Source organism: Suncus etruscus, chromosome 18, assembly GCF_024139225.1.
Source record: "Suncus etruscus isolate mSunEtr1 chromosome 18, mSunEtr1.pri.cur, whole genome shotgun sequence".
NCBI classification, from domain to species: Eukaryota; Metazoa; Chordata; class Mammalia; order Eulipotyphla; family Soricidae; genus Suncus; species Suncus etruscus.
The window spans coordinates 57,068,841-57,083,378 of NC_064865.1; the positions used below are offsets into that span (position 1 = coordinate 57,068,841).

The 14,538-nt window shown below is 36.5% G+C and overlaps 2 pseudogenes; one reads left to right on the forward strand and one right to left on the reverse strand.

Annotated features, from left to right (window-relative positions):
• The window catches only part of LOC125996148 (histone H4-like), a 267,502-nt pseudogene that overhangs the window by 158,519 nt on the left and 94,445 nt on the right, over window positions 1-14,538 (forward strand).
• LOC125996063 (putative olfactory receptor 2B8) lies at window positions 8,709-9,662 on the reverse strand (annotated as a pseudogene).

Sequence of the window (14,538 nt, forward strand, 5' to 3'; positions counted from 1 at the left end):
AAGAACATGTCTAATATTTTTATAAATACTAGTAATATTACATAATTAAAGTATGAATTTTATTATATACAAATAAAATTTACTAAGTGATTCTGTATGGATAAGATGGCATCTGATTAAGCTACACTAGATTAAAATGTCTAGGATTTTATCATTGCTTCTAAAAGAATCATTTTTGGTTATCACTTTCAGAAAACTTCCCTTTTCCCCCACTAAGATAATGTAAAGTAATATAGCTTCCTTTTATGAATGTATTTTAACTAGATATAGGTTACAAGCAACACTGAGATCCATTTCCATTCCACTCACCTTTCTTCTCCATATCACTGAGTCCTAAGCAGTCCTCTACCTCATTTTCAAGTGGCTAACTTTAATCGTACTGGGATTGCAGCCTGCATTACTTGAATAAGAAGAATTAAACATCCATTGCAAGAAAGCAAAGGGCAAGACTACCAGCATCACATTACTGAGAACTTTGTCTTGAGCAATAGGATGCTTTCCCATGATAAATTTGTATATCTTTCACATGAATTCTAGATCTGCATTCTGCCTCTAGCTCCTAAAAGATGAGTGAGTGCAGTTTTGAATTTGGTGTGTTAGTTCCCAGATACATCAGATTATATGATAGATAGATTCTTTTGGCAACAGGAGAGTAGGATATAAAATTGCACTAATGGATGAGCTGCACAGAAAACTCAAGTTGTTTACCAGGCAAAAGTCTCTTGGGATCTGTCTCCTATGCTTTTAATTAGCCACTGTGCCAAACTGTCCAGAGATAATAAACCTCAGAGACAGAATTGCTAAGGCGAGTGCCAGAGACTTCCTAATAATGCACATTTATGATGAATATGTTTTGGAGAGTACATTCTCCCCACTTTTGTTACCATACACTCATCTTTGCAAGGTTTACATGCTTTTAAGAAGCAAATTTTCTCAATTCCAAAAATATTTTTTATGTTCAAGCAATTTTATTCTTTTCTTCGGTGCAAGCAGATATTAGACAGATACAGAATATTTTCTTAGTATTTAAGGATCAAAGATTACTTTCTACAGAGAAGCTTGTGAGCCCCATATTTTGATAAGCAACACAATTAAAAGCTCTTCTATTTTATTTATCTAAGATTTTAGTAAGAAATTACCTAAGGTTACTAGCACAAATGAATCTCCTAGGATGAAAGGAAATATATAGTTTCAGTTTTCCTTTTTCTTTTTATGAATATCTTTATTTATACAATTTGATTACAAACATGATTGTTTTTGAGGTTTCAGTCAAATAAAGAATACCCTCCCTGGTAAGGCTTTTGCCTTTCATGCAGAAGGACAGTGGTTATAATCCCAGCATCCCATATGGTCTGTTGTGCCTGCCAGGGGGCAATTTCTGAGCAAAGAGCCAGGAGTAACCCCTGAGCACTGCCGGCTGTGACCCAAAAACCAAAGACAAAACAAAGACAAAAAAAAAAAAAAGAATACCCTCCCTTCACCAGTGCAACATTCCCATCACCAATGCCCCAAATCTCCCACCTCTCTACCCTCCCTCTCCCATATTTGAGACAGGCTTTCTACTTCCCTCATTCCTTCAAATTTTTATGTTAGTTGTCAGCATAGTTATTTCTCTAACTGCAATCACCACACATTGTGGTGAGCTTCCGATATATGGACCTTCCAGCCCTCATCTCTATTGTCTCTGAGAATTATTAAATTTTTTTTTATTTTCTTAAAACCCATAGATGAGTGAGACCATTCTGCATCTTTCTCTTTCCCTCTGACTTATTTCAATCAGCATAATAGATTCCCGTGTACATCCATGTATAGGAAAGATTCATGACTTCATCTCTTCTGATGGCTGCATAATATTCCATTGTGTATATGTACCACAGTTTCTTTAGCCATTCATCTGTTGAAGGGCTTCTTGGTTGTTTCCAGAGTCTGGCTATTGTAAATAGTGCTGCAATGAATATAGGTGTGAGGAAGGGATTTTTTTGTATTGTATTTTTGTGTTCCGGTATAGCCCTAGGAGTTGTATAGCTGGATCATATGGGAGCTCAATTTCTGGTTTTTTGAGGAATCTCCATATTGTTTTCCATAAAGGATGGAGTAGAAGGCATTCCCACCAGCAGTGGATGAGAGTTCTTCTCTCTCCACATCCCTTCCAGCATAGATTGTTCTTGTTTTTATTTTGATTTATTTATTTATTTATTTTTGTTTTTGGGGGTGTTATATCCGGCAACGCTCAGGGGTTACTCCTGGCTCTACTCTCAGAAATTGCTCCTGGCAGGCTCAGAGGACCATATCGGATGCCAGGATTCTAACCACCGACCTTCTGCATGCAAGGCAAATGCCTTACCTCCATGCTATCTCTCCGGCCCCTGTTTTTTGTTTTTGTTTTTGTTTTTATTTATTTTTTGTAGATTCTTGTTCTTTGTGATATGTGCCAGTCTCTGTGGTGTGAGATACCTCATTGTTAAGATAATAAAAAGTAAATAACAGGGCCTGGAGAGATAGCACAGCGGCATTTGCCTTGCAAGCAGCCAATCCAGGATCAAAGGTGGTTGGTTCGAATCCCGGTGTCCCATATGGTCCCTCGTGCCTGCCAGGAGCTATTTCTGAGCAGATAGCCAGGAGTAACCCCTGAGCACCGCCGGGTGTGGCCCCAAAACAAAAAAAAAGTAAATAACAATTTACTCCATTAACTCCATAAAGGCGACAGAATATTAACCTACTTTTATTTATTACCAAATTAGAAGGGATTATAGAGTTAATTAATTTATTACCTATAGCCCTATTTTCTCTACATATACATACTACCATTTTTATTTAGAACAGTTCACCCTAGGAAAAGCACCTCTTCCTAAAAGATATTTTCTTTATCATTTTCTTATTTTATCAGCTACTCTTATCATAATATTTATAAAGCAGTCTAATTCAAAACAAGATTATATAGGAGAAGCTTTTTTATTTGATGCATTCCCACTTGCTCAGTTTTGTTTTTATTTTCCCTGTCTTTGAAGTCAAATTCCAAATATATCAGAGAATCTAGTATTATAGAGGATTGTACCTCTCCATTCCTTCAATGCATTTGTAGCTTTAAGTCTCACATAAAGTCTTTTTTTATTTGCTTCTTTTTGAATAACATCTGGCAGTGCTCAGGGGTTACACATGGCTCTCAGTTAAGGTGCTTCTTCGGAGAAGACATGGGATGCCATTGATCAAACTCAGTTTAGCATCATGCAAGGCAAATTTCTTCTTTACTGAACTATATCTCTGGTCCTAGATATCCAAGTATTTAATTCATTTTTTTTAGTTTTCTTTTGTATATAGATGTGAAATAGTTATTCAATTATTGAACGTATCTAGAGGAGAATAACAAATGAGCCTAAAAAGTAGTAGAAAGAAATAATTTAATCTAGTGCAGAAATAAATAATATAGAAACCAAAAAATAGCAATTATACCAGAAATTGGCTCTTCAAAGGAACAAACAGAACAGACACTCCTTTAGCCAGACTCATGAGGACAAAAAGAGAAATTGTTCGAATAAATCAATTAGAGATGAAACATGAGAAATTACAACAAATCCCTCAGAAATTCTATGTATTATGAGAGGTTACTATGAAAACCTTTATGTGGTTAAGCTGGAGAATCTAAACTTAGAATAATTTAATATTCCAAAACTAAATGAGGAGGAAGTAGGAGACCTGGAAAGACCAACAGAAGTAAAGAAGTTAGAGAGTAATTAAGAATCTCGGGGGCCGGGCGGTGGCACTAAAGGTAAGGTGCCTGCCTTGCCTGCGCTAGCCTTGGACGGACCGCGGTTCGATCCCCCGGTGTCCCATATGGTCCCCCAAGCCAGGAGCAACTTCTGAGCACATAGCCAGGAGTAACCCCTGAGCGTTACTGGGTGTGGCCCAAAAACAAAAAAAAAAAAAAGAATCTCCACAAGGGGCCAGAGCGCTCAAGCAGTGGTAGGGTGTTTGCTTTGCATGCGGATGTTCCAAGACCATCGAACATGGTTTGATGGATGCCCTGGTGTTTCATATGGTTTCCCAAGCCAGAAGTGATTTCTGAGCGCATAGCCAAGAGTAACTCCTGAGAGTCACCAGGTATGGTCAAAAAAAAAAAAGAAAATCTCCACAAGAATCTGGTCCTAGACTGGAAAGGTTTGTTGATGAGTACTGTCAAAACCTTCAGAGAAGAGTTACTGACTTTTTCTTTAAATTGTTCCAATTTTTTTAAGAAACAGGAATTCTAACACTTTCCACAATACTAACATTATACTAATACGTAAGGCATATAGTTTCTTTTTTAAAAAATTACCAATATGCTTGATGAACATCAATTAAAAATAGTCAACAAAATATTAGCAAACTGAGTTCAATGGCACATGATTAAGTGTGATTTTTTTCTAGAGATATAAAGATGGTTCATCATGCACAAATAAATTACATAGTAAACTACATTAGTAAAAAGAAAAAAATCATAATATCACATCAATATATACAGAGAAAACTTTGAACAAGACCCAACATCCATTCATGATATAAATAAAAATGATCAACTGATGGAAGAAAGCTCCTTCAATATAATAGTGGCCACCTCTAATGAGCCTATAACTATTACCATTATTTATGGCAAACACCTAAAATCACTCTCAGTGAGATTGGGTACAAGAAAAGGATGCCCACAGTCTCCACTTATATTCAATATTATATTAGAAGTCCAAGCAATAGCAAATGGGCAAAAAATATAAATATATTAGTTGGACAAGTTGATTTATCACAAAATGCAGATGACATAATATACATAAAAGACCCTAAAGACTCTACAAACAAGGTCCTAGAAACAATAAATGAATGCAGCAAATTAGCCATGTACAAAGTCAATAGACAAAAATCAACCATCTTCCACAAAGCAAATAATGACTCAGCAGAGAAAGGACCAAAGATCGAAGGCAGGGACAGAGCAAAGTGGATAAGGCACTTGCTTGGCATGCTGTGCTGACTTAAATTTGATCCCTAGCACCACAAATGGTCCCCTAAGCCTGCCAGAAATGAGTGGGAGTAAGAACGTGGGGCTAGCAAAAGCTTCTTACTCCTAGCAAAGAGCCAGTAGTAAGACTGGGGCTCCTCTCTGGATGTGATCCCAAAAGCAAATAAATAAAATCAGAAAAAGTAACATTCATCCACTGATGCTGGGACAAATGTCCAGTACACACACACACACACACACACACACACACACACACACACACACACACACACACACACGGAATTTTGAACCAGTAGGGAGATTTCTCAGTAACTTAAGAACAGAGCTGCCACAAAGCCCAGCAATTTCACTTATTGGTATTTACTGTCAGAACATAAAAAAATTTTATTCAAATAAACATATTCCCAACATTTTTATTTCAGTACTCAGTACAATAGCTAAAATTTAAAATCAACTTAGGTGTTCAATGACAGATAAGTGGATTACTAAGATGTAGTATGTGTGTTTATACAGACAGACAGACACACACACACACACAAAGGAATAAATACTGTGCAATTTCAAGGAACAGTGATATCATGCAATTTGCTTTGATGGAATAGGTAGATACTATTTTAAGTTTAAAAAGAACAAAATTTGGGGGGTGCTGGGAGGCTTGGCAGGCCTCCAGCTGTTCTCCTATTTCTCCCCTGGACTACAGGACTTCCCTGGATGCTGGCTCAGGTGGCCTGAAGTGGGTTCCAGGTGGACTCTTTTTAGGGGTCCTCAGGCTTCCCCCCTCCCTAATCTAGGGGAGGAGCATGGGGAGGAGGCCAGGCAGATATCTGTCTTTCTGTTCCTCTGATTCTGGAGACCAGCTCTTCCTAGGTATGGGGTTAGGGGACACCCCATGCAGGAGGCCTTCTCCCTAGCTTGGGGGTTGCTGGGTGGCTTGGCAGGCCCCCAGCCATTCTCCCATTTCTCCCCTGGACTCCAGGCCTTCCCTGGGTGCCGGCTCAGGTGGACTCTGTAGTGGTCCTCAGGCTTTCCCCCTTTCTCTCCCTATACTAAAGGGGGGATGCATGGGGAGGAGGGCGGGCTGATGCAGCACTGGTGTATGTTGGGACATTCACTGGTATTTTTTTTTTTTTTACTCATTGGTCTCTATTTTAAAAACCACGCAGGAGCATATATATTGAAGGTAAAAATGAGAGGATGGACTCTCAGGCTGGGAAGAGACCAGTACTCTTTTCCTACTTGTTTACTCTCAGCAGCCTCTTTCTTCCTTCATTGTGTAACTGTGGTTGCTACCATACTAGTTTTCTGATTAGTTCCCACTCAAACGCATTTCCTGATATGGAACTGTGGGGAGTCATTTTGCAGGCTCCAGAAGACTAAATCACAGACCATAGTGGTGTCCAGGATTCAGTACCCTCCTCCCGACTATTTCTAATGACATAAAGGGACATGCATATCTCCTTTGAATATTGTAGATATATTCCCTCAACCGCTATAACTATTATTGAATATCTCCTTAAACAGTGACAATTGTGTCCACTGTCTTATGTTAGATTATTTATTTTCCCCACTTTTTATCTTTTTTTCTCTTTGTGAACTGTTCAATAAGGAATTTTGGTGAAAGAGTCCCTCAGTTGAATGCTTATGTTTGAACCAAGTCACAGGGATTGTTGGACTTGTTCTTGTGGCCCGCATATGCACTGATAATGCCACGTGACATTATTCCTTGTTTGCATGGGCACATTAAAATGGAAAATACTATACATACAAATAAGTTCTTATCTAATAGAAATGGAAACACACAAATCTTGTAGTGCAATGGGATCTTACACCCTGAACATTGACATAATAACCTGGCACAGACCTCAGAAAAATGGGCATTCTCCATTCACCCCTGAACCAGGTAAGTCATCTATGAAATATTCAAAGTTGTCTATAACATCACCTGGAAGCAATCCTCTACCAGGGAAGACCCTACTGCTGCTCTGACATTGATCTACTCAAAAGAGCCTTCCCTTAACACTGAGAAGACTTAACAACAACAATGACCTGCTTAGACTGGACAGGGCTTTCTGCATTGCCCTTTTAATTGTGAGTTGAAATTAAAAGACGCTCCGCACCATCCTGACTTCAATGTAGGATATACAGATTTCAGGATCTTCAATACAGAAACATGATACCAAAACAGAGACTGTGAAAAATAAAACTGTATTGGCACTACAATGATCTGGATTGGGCAAACTAGTTTTCCTGGACTAGAGTTGGTCTTATGCCAGGAAACTTCAGGGGTAGCGTCTCTTGTATTTAGGACAAGGCTTTTCATTTTCATGTTCCCCATATTTTGGTGGACCTATGCAAATGATAATTGCCACTCTAACACCGTTTTTACTGTGCTCCTTTGACTATAAACATTAAAAAACTCACTTAAAGTTTTGGGGTTAACTTAAACTAATATGCATGTGCATAGAAAGGTAAAATACTACTATACCTTCAATTTTAAGTAGTACATAAATTTTTATTTGAATTTTTGTTCAACATATAAGAAGATCATATAGTTTATCTCTTTCTCTGTCTTAATTTATCAAACATAATAGCCACAGGCCCATCCACCATGTTACAAATAGTGGGATTTCCTATTTCTCCACGACTGAATATTCTGTTTGATTGGTTGTATGGTGCATTACAATGTTAATATTTTCTGTTAAGGTATTCTCTTTCTTTACCACTCTCACATTGACAACAATAAGTCAGTTTTATCTACTCAAAGGCATGACCCTCTCCTCTATTAAGAAAAAAGAAACATCTGGGGGCACAGTGGTGATGCAGTGGTACAGCATTTGCCTTGTACACCGCTGACCTAGGACAGACAATGTTTTGATCCCCCTGCATGCCATATCATTCTCCAAGCCAGGGGCAATTTTTGAGTGCATAGCCAGGAGTCACCCCTGACCTTTATCTGAGCATGAAATTTTCAATACTGAATCACTGTGAAAATTAAAGAAAATAAAAACTTGGGGTCGGAGAGATAGCATGTTGATAGGGCGCTTGCCTTGCATGCAGAAGAACTGTGGTTCGAATCTTGGCATCCCAAATAATCCCGAGGAGTCTGCCAGAAGCAACTTCTGAGTGTAGAGCCAAGAAGAAACACCTGAGCACTGCCGGGTGTGACCCAAAAACAAAACAAAACAAAAAAAGAAAACCAAAACTTAATTTTGATATCTAAGCAAAAAATATTGTAATATATTATAAAACATAAGTTGTAATACGTAAAAGATAATTACAAGCATCTGATGCTAAGTCTAAACACACAGAACTCCAAAAGATGGGAAAATTGGGGAAACCCGTGAAGATGACACTTAGCAAACTCTTACAATCCCAATGAATCACAGACATTACTCCTACTTATCATCAAGAAACACAAAACCAAAAGGAGATATTGGCAAGACCAAATCTTTTATTAAATTCAACCAATATCTGAATTGTGGCTCAGCAGGAGACAAGAGACAAGTTTTATGAACTTAAGGTCATAAATTCCAACTCTCAATTCTGTAGATTGAGAATAAAAAAGTTTTCAGAGACAATGACAATTTTATGTCATAGAAAAGAAACCAGCTGAATAATTGAGCTGACAGATTTTATACAGTCTGTGTAGGAAATAGAGAGCATTTCAATGACAGTTGCACCACCACTTGCAATCAAAGTTCATTCAGAGTGTTTTCCACGTACATCATCTGGAATCACGATTCTTCCTAAGCACTTTCCTCATTGCTCCCTTCACATCCTTGTTCCGAAGGGTATAGATCAGGGGGTTCATCGTGGGAGTAAAAATGCCATAAAACAGAGCTGTAAACTTGCCCTGATCCCGAGAGTAGTTGCTGCTGGGCTGCAGATAAGCATAGATGGCTGTGCCATAGAACAGAGACACCACGAGGAAGTGGGAGCCACATGTCCCAAAGGCTTTTCTCTGACCAGCTGCAGACTTGATTCTCAAGATAGCCCTCACGATGCGACCATAGGAGAATACAATAAAAATAACAGGTAAAATAAGACCGACGACACTGGCAAAGTAGAGTTCAGCCTCAATATTACTGGTGTCAACACAGGCGAGCTTCAGCAATGCAGGGATCTCACAACCAAAATGATCTATTGTATTTCTCCCACAAAGTGGTAAAAGGAAGATGAGTACAGTTTGCACTATGGAGTTGGAAAAACCAAAGATCCAGGAAACCGAAGCCATTAGGGCGCAGAATTGGGGGTGCATGATGACAGAATAGTGGAGAGGCTTGCAAACAGCAGCGTAGCGGTCAAATGCCATGACTCCTAAGAGCACACATTCTGTGCCTCCCAACCCTAGAGACACAAACAACTGAACCACACAGCCAGCAAAGGAGATAGTTTTATCATCTCCACTGAGATTAACCAGGAACTGAGGAACTGAGCTGGTAGTATAACACATGTCCAAAAAACTTAGGTTGGAGAGGAAAAAGTACATTGGGGTGTGGAGATTGGGATCCAGGTAGGACAGTGTAATGATGGTGGTGTTACCCAGAAAAGTGAAGATATAAAGAATTATTAGTACTACAAAGAGGACTAGTTCAAGTTGGGGCCTATCTGAGAACCCCAGTAGGATGAACCCAGTGAAGGAACTTCCATTTTTCTGTTCCATCATGTATTAGTACATTTCTCCTGTTATTATGAACTATTTACCAATTTTATAATATATCATTGGAGTTGATAATATGACTCAATTGGACAGCACACATCTAGGATGTGCAAGACACTGGGATTTGAATGGATCATACATCTCCTCCCTCAACCACCACTGGTATGATCCATACAACTTCCAAAAGCAGGCTGTTTATTTAAATATATGGGTACAGTCTATCATACCAAATGGTTTAGAATGTATTTATATGTGACTATTTAAACAAAATATAAACTCTTTGTCACTGATATATCCTACATTAGTTTAATTCAACAATGTTACAAATGGTTATATCATTGGTAGTCAAATAAAAATATTAAGAAGTGTGTTTATGCTTTTGCATCAATTATAGGCATAGAGATCTATAAGATTACATATTCTAGGACTTAAAGAATTATAAGCATATGTAACTATTTCAGAGAAAATGAAATAGAGCAAACTAAAATCAGAATCAGAAAAAATAGAAGATGCTTTGAGAAAGGTTATTTTATATCTATATACCATCATTTAAGTAGCATGTTTTTGACATATCACTAATAATAGATTATAATATAGTTTATATAAAATATTACATCTTTTAATATGTAAATACAAAAACAATGATAATATATAGAAAAATACAAAATAATACTATGTAACTGATGTGTTGCTTTATAGAAGACTCAAATATTTTAGAGGAACTGAGGCATTTCAGAGAGTTTTTGGGTTGAAGAGAGTCTTCTGCATACATTTAAATCAAAGAAATGCAACTAAAAAAATAGAGTACCTAGAACAGAACAGAACCTATGTTACAATGACTGATATAAAATGAACAAAAGTTTAGGTTAACAAAAAAATCAGACCACTAAAATAGAACAAAGCATGTGGTTGTCCACTATTATAATCAGTATTCCAAAAGTACAATAACTTATTGATTAATTCAAAAGTATTTCTCAGAATCCCAATGATGCACTATTTTTGAATTATGAAATTTCCCATTGAAGTTGCTCTGCTGTACAGTAATATTGTATGCCTAGATCATCAATATCATTCTAAGTGTTGATACATCAGTAAGTCTTTGAAAGAATGCTTTGGTGTGTTAGATTGTTTCAAGTTCACTTTGAAGACACAGGAGAGATTATTACGTAATGCAATTTTTGGAGGAGCTGAACTGAAGTATTAGGTAATGCAATTTTTGGAGGAGCTGAACTGAAGTAATCTCTTTTTCTGGTGTTTTCTTTTGGTTTAGGGGCCACACCCAACAGTGCTCAGTAATTAGTCCTGGCTCTGCATTCTGAGACCATCCTGCTGTGTTCAGAAGCCTATATTATTTTACAGGCATCGTATTTTGTTACTTTAAAATTATGTCTATAATTTTAAACACATCCTGCTGTGTTCAGAAGCCTATATTATTTTACAGGCATCGTATTTTGTTACTTTAAAAAATTTTTTTTTACTTTAATTAATTTTTTTTTTACTTTAAAAATTTGTTACTTTAAAATTATGTCTATATAATGAAGCAAAACTATGTTTCTTAGACCGACTTCATATGACAAATATTATATTTTATTCCCTTATTAACAATTTAATATCAGTACATTCCACTGATCTAGGTTACTTATTTCTTTCTACTCTGTATCTAATTTTCTAAAATAATTTTCACCAGCAGAAGAGATAATCTTGGAAGAGAAGGAACAGCTTTGTTTCAGCTTGTTATTTGCAAAGTAGTGTTATACCCAACTGTGCTCAGGGATTATTAGATGTTGGGGATGGAACCCAGGTCCACCTATGCAAGTCCAGCACCGCGCCCACTATTTTTTCACACTGTCTCAGACACAGATTTAGACTAAAGGTCAATGAGAAATTTCCTTCCCTACACTTAAGCAATTATCAAATGGTTAAATGCAGTATGAAAGAGAGATCATTACTAGATAACTATACAAACAAGGATGATGAGAAATATTAAACACACCTGTCACAGGTAAAAGAAGAGAGGATATTTTTAATAACCACCAAAATATAACACTATATAATATGATAATATAACATTATTAAAACATTATTAAAATTATATGTAAATTATTCTTCCAGATACAAGTATAAAAGTATAAACATGAAAAATTAGAGAAAATAAAACAGATAGTACATAAAAATAAAGATGTATTCTTAGAACATTTTCTGCGCATATAAGAAATTACATCTCAGAACACAATGATATAATAATATGCAAGAAAAATTTTCAAATACAAGAACATTTCCAATGAAAATGCTGATGGCATATCGAGATAGAGGTGAAATGGCATGTAATACATTAAATATGCAACAGTAATACAATAATTCTAATTTAAAAAGAACATAAATAAATAAAATTAGTACAAAGTGTATAATCTAAAGATTTTAAAGGCAGGGGCCGGAGAGATAGCATGGCAGTAGGGTGTTTGCATTGCATGCAGAAGGACGGTGGTTCGAATCTCGATCTGCCGAGCCTGCCAGGAGGGATTTCTGAGCACTGCCAGGGGTGACCCAAAAAACAAACAAACAAACAAAAAAAGATTTTAAAGGCAAATACCCTCTTATTTGTGATTAAGATATAAAATAGGTAAAATCATTTAACATGAATATTTCCTTCCCTGTGGATGAATAAATCCTAAAAAAGAAATGATGGCAAAACTTCTAAATACTGTAGTCAGTGCTGCAAAGTATTGTTATTGCTTGAATATGTTTCTGTCCATAGCTTGATCTGAATTGAGATATATTCGAATATCCCTAACAGTATTTGCGAATTAAATGCAGCAAAAATAAATCTACCACTATATCTTAAAGAATAGTCTAATGAAATGAAAGATGTCCTAGACCAAGTTTTATAAAATAAGAGAATGAAGAAAGACTTCCAAGACATGCTGATTATTGAAGAGGCCCCCTCAGGGTACAGGTGGAAAAAACCAATTGTAGCATTGTGGGTAAAAAAGCAAGATTTGATCACAGAGCAGAGGAATACAGCATGAGACTAACCTCATAAAGACTTGCATAAAAGAGCATTCTCAAACAGGACTCTCAGTGATGGCAGAAACCATCTATCTTGACTTCCAATATCATAACTAATATTCATATTCAATACCTACTGTGCATATACATATTCACAATAGCTCATATAGCTGAACATTGCCTTTAGAAAGATAAAAAACTGATTTCTACCTTTTACTGAATTTTCACTTTAATAGTATGGCCATGTTGGAAGCACAACTGTGAAGCATTGATTGCAGTAGAACAGGACTACAACTCTGAGGGAAATGAGCATCTTCTTATATCAAATAATAAGGATTTAGCTACTCCACTATTTTCCAGAGATATCCATGAATAAATTTTCCTTCATACCCGAGGCCCATTCTTTAGAGAAATCAAAGTGAACTTAATCCAAGACCTTTATTTACGAACAGGGTGTGGCCATGTGCAGTAAACAAGGATCTCTGGCAATAAATAAAGCATGCAGACAACCATATATGAGCTTGTGCTGCAATTTTAGAATGAACCTGAAGTACTCTACTCATTCCATCAGTGCAATCAGACATTGCCATTTGATATTTCACTGTTTAATCAAACACTCAGTCCACCTTACTCTCCCTGTCTTTTTTCCTCTTCAAATGGTATTCATAATCAATTGAACAACCATAATTAACTCAAAATAAAAATTCAGTGGTAGCAATAGACAAAAATAAGTACATCCGTGGTGTAATTTTCAGTCTCACACTGAATTTACATCGTCTATGTATTTGTACAGCTATTTATGGAAATAAAGAACACTAAAGATTCTTTAAGTATTTAAGCTAATGTCACCAACAAAATAGCATCAAAAACAAGTATTATGTAATTTTACATTAAATAAGGAGATACAGGAAAAAACAAATGTCTAATGATTCTAGGCACACTATTACATAATTAAAGGATAAATCTCATCATATACAAATAGATTTACTCATTGTTTTTATATGAATATACAGACATCTGATTAATAAGCTACAATAGAACAAAATGGCTAGCATTTTATCATTGCTTCTAAAACAATCACATTTGGTTCTCAAGTTCAGTGAACTTTATTAGAATTGCCCCCTTTTTCCCACTAAGATAACGTAAAGAAATATAGCTTCCTCTTGTGGATATATTTCGACTACCTATACTTTACAAATCGAAAGCAACACTACTTCCATTCCACTCACCTTTCTTCTCCATATCACTGAGTCCTAAGCAAACCTCTATCTCAGTTCCAAGTTGCTAACTTTAATAGTACTGGGATTGCAGCCTGCATTACTTAAATAGAAGAATTAGACATCCATTGAAAGCAAAGGGCAAGACTACCAACATCACATTACTCAGAACTTTGTCTTGAGCAATAAGATGCTTTTCCATGATAAATTTGTCTATCTTTCACATGAATTCTAGATCTGCATTCTGCCTCGAGCACCTAGGAAGATGAATGAGTGAGGGCAATTTTAAATTTGGTGTGTTGTTTCCCAAATACATTGACCTGGTTATATGACAGAGAGATTCTTTTGGCAACAGGAGAATAGTGTATGAAACTGTGCTAAGGGATGAGCTGCACAGAAAACTCAAGTTGTTTACCAGGCAAAAGTCTCTTGAGATCTGTCTCCTGTGCTTTAATTAGTCACTGTGCCAAGCTGTCCAGAGATAATAACCTCAAAGAAAGAATTGTCAAGGAGAGTGCCAGAGATTCCCTAATAATGCACAGTTATGATGAATATGCTTTGGAGAGTAGGAGCATTCTACCCACTTTTGTTGCCATAGCATTCATCTTTGCAAGGTTTAGATGCTTTTAAGAAGCAAATTTTGTCAATTGCAAAAGTATTTTAAGATAGCG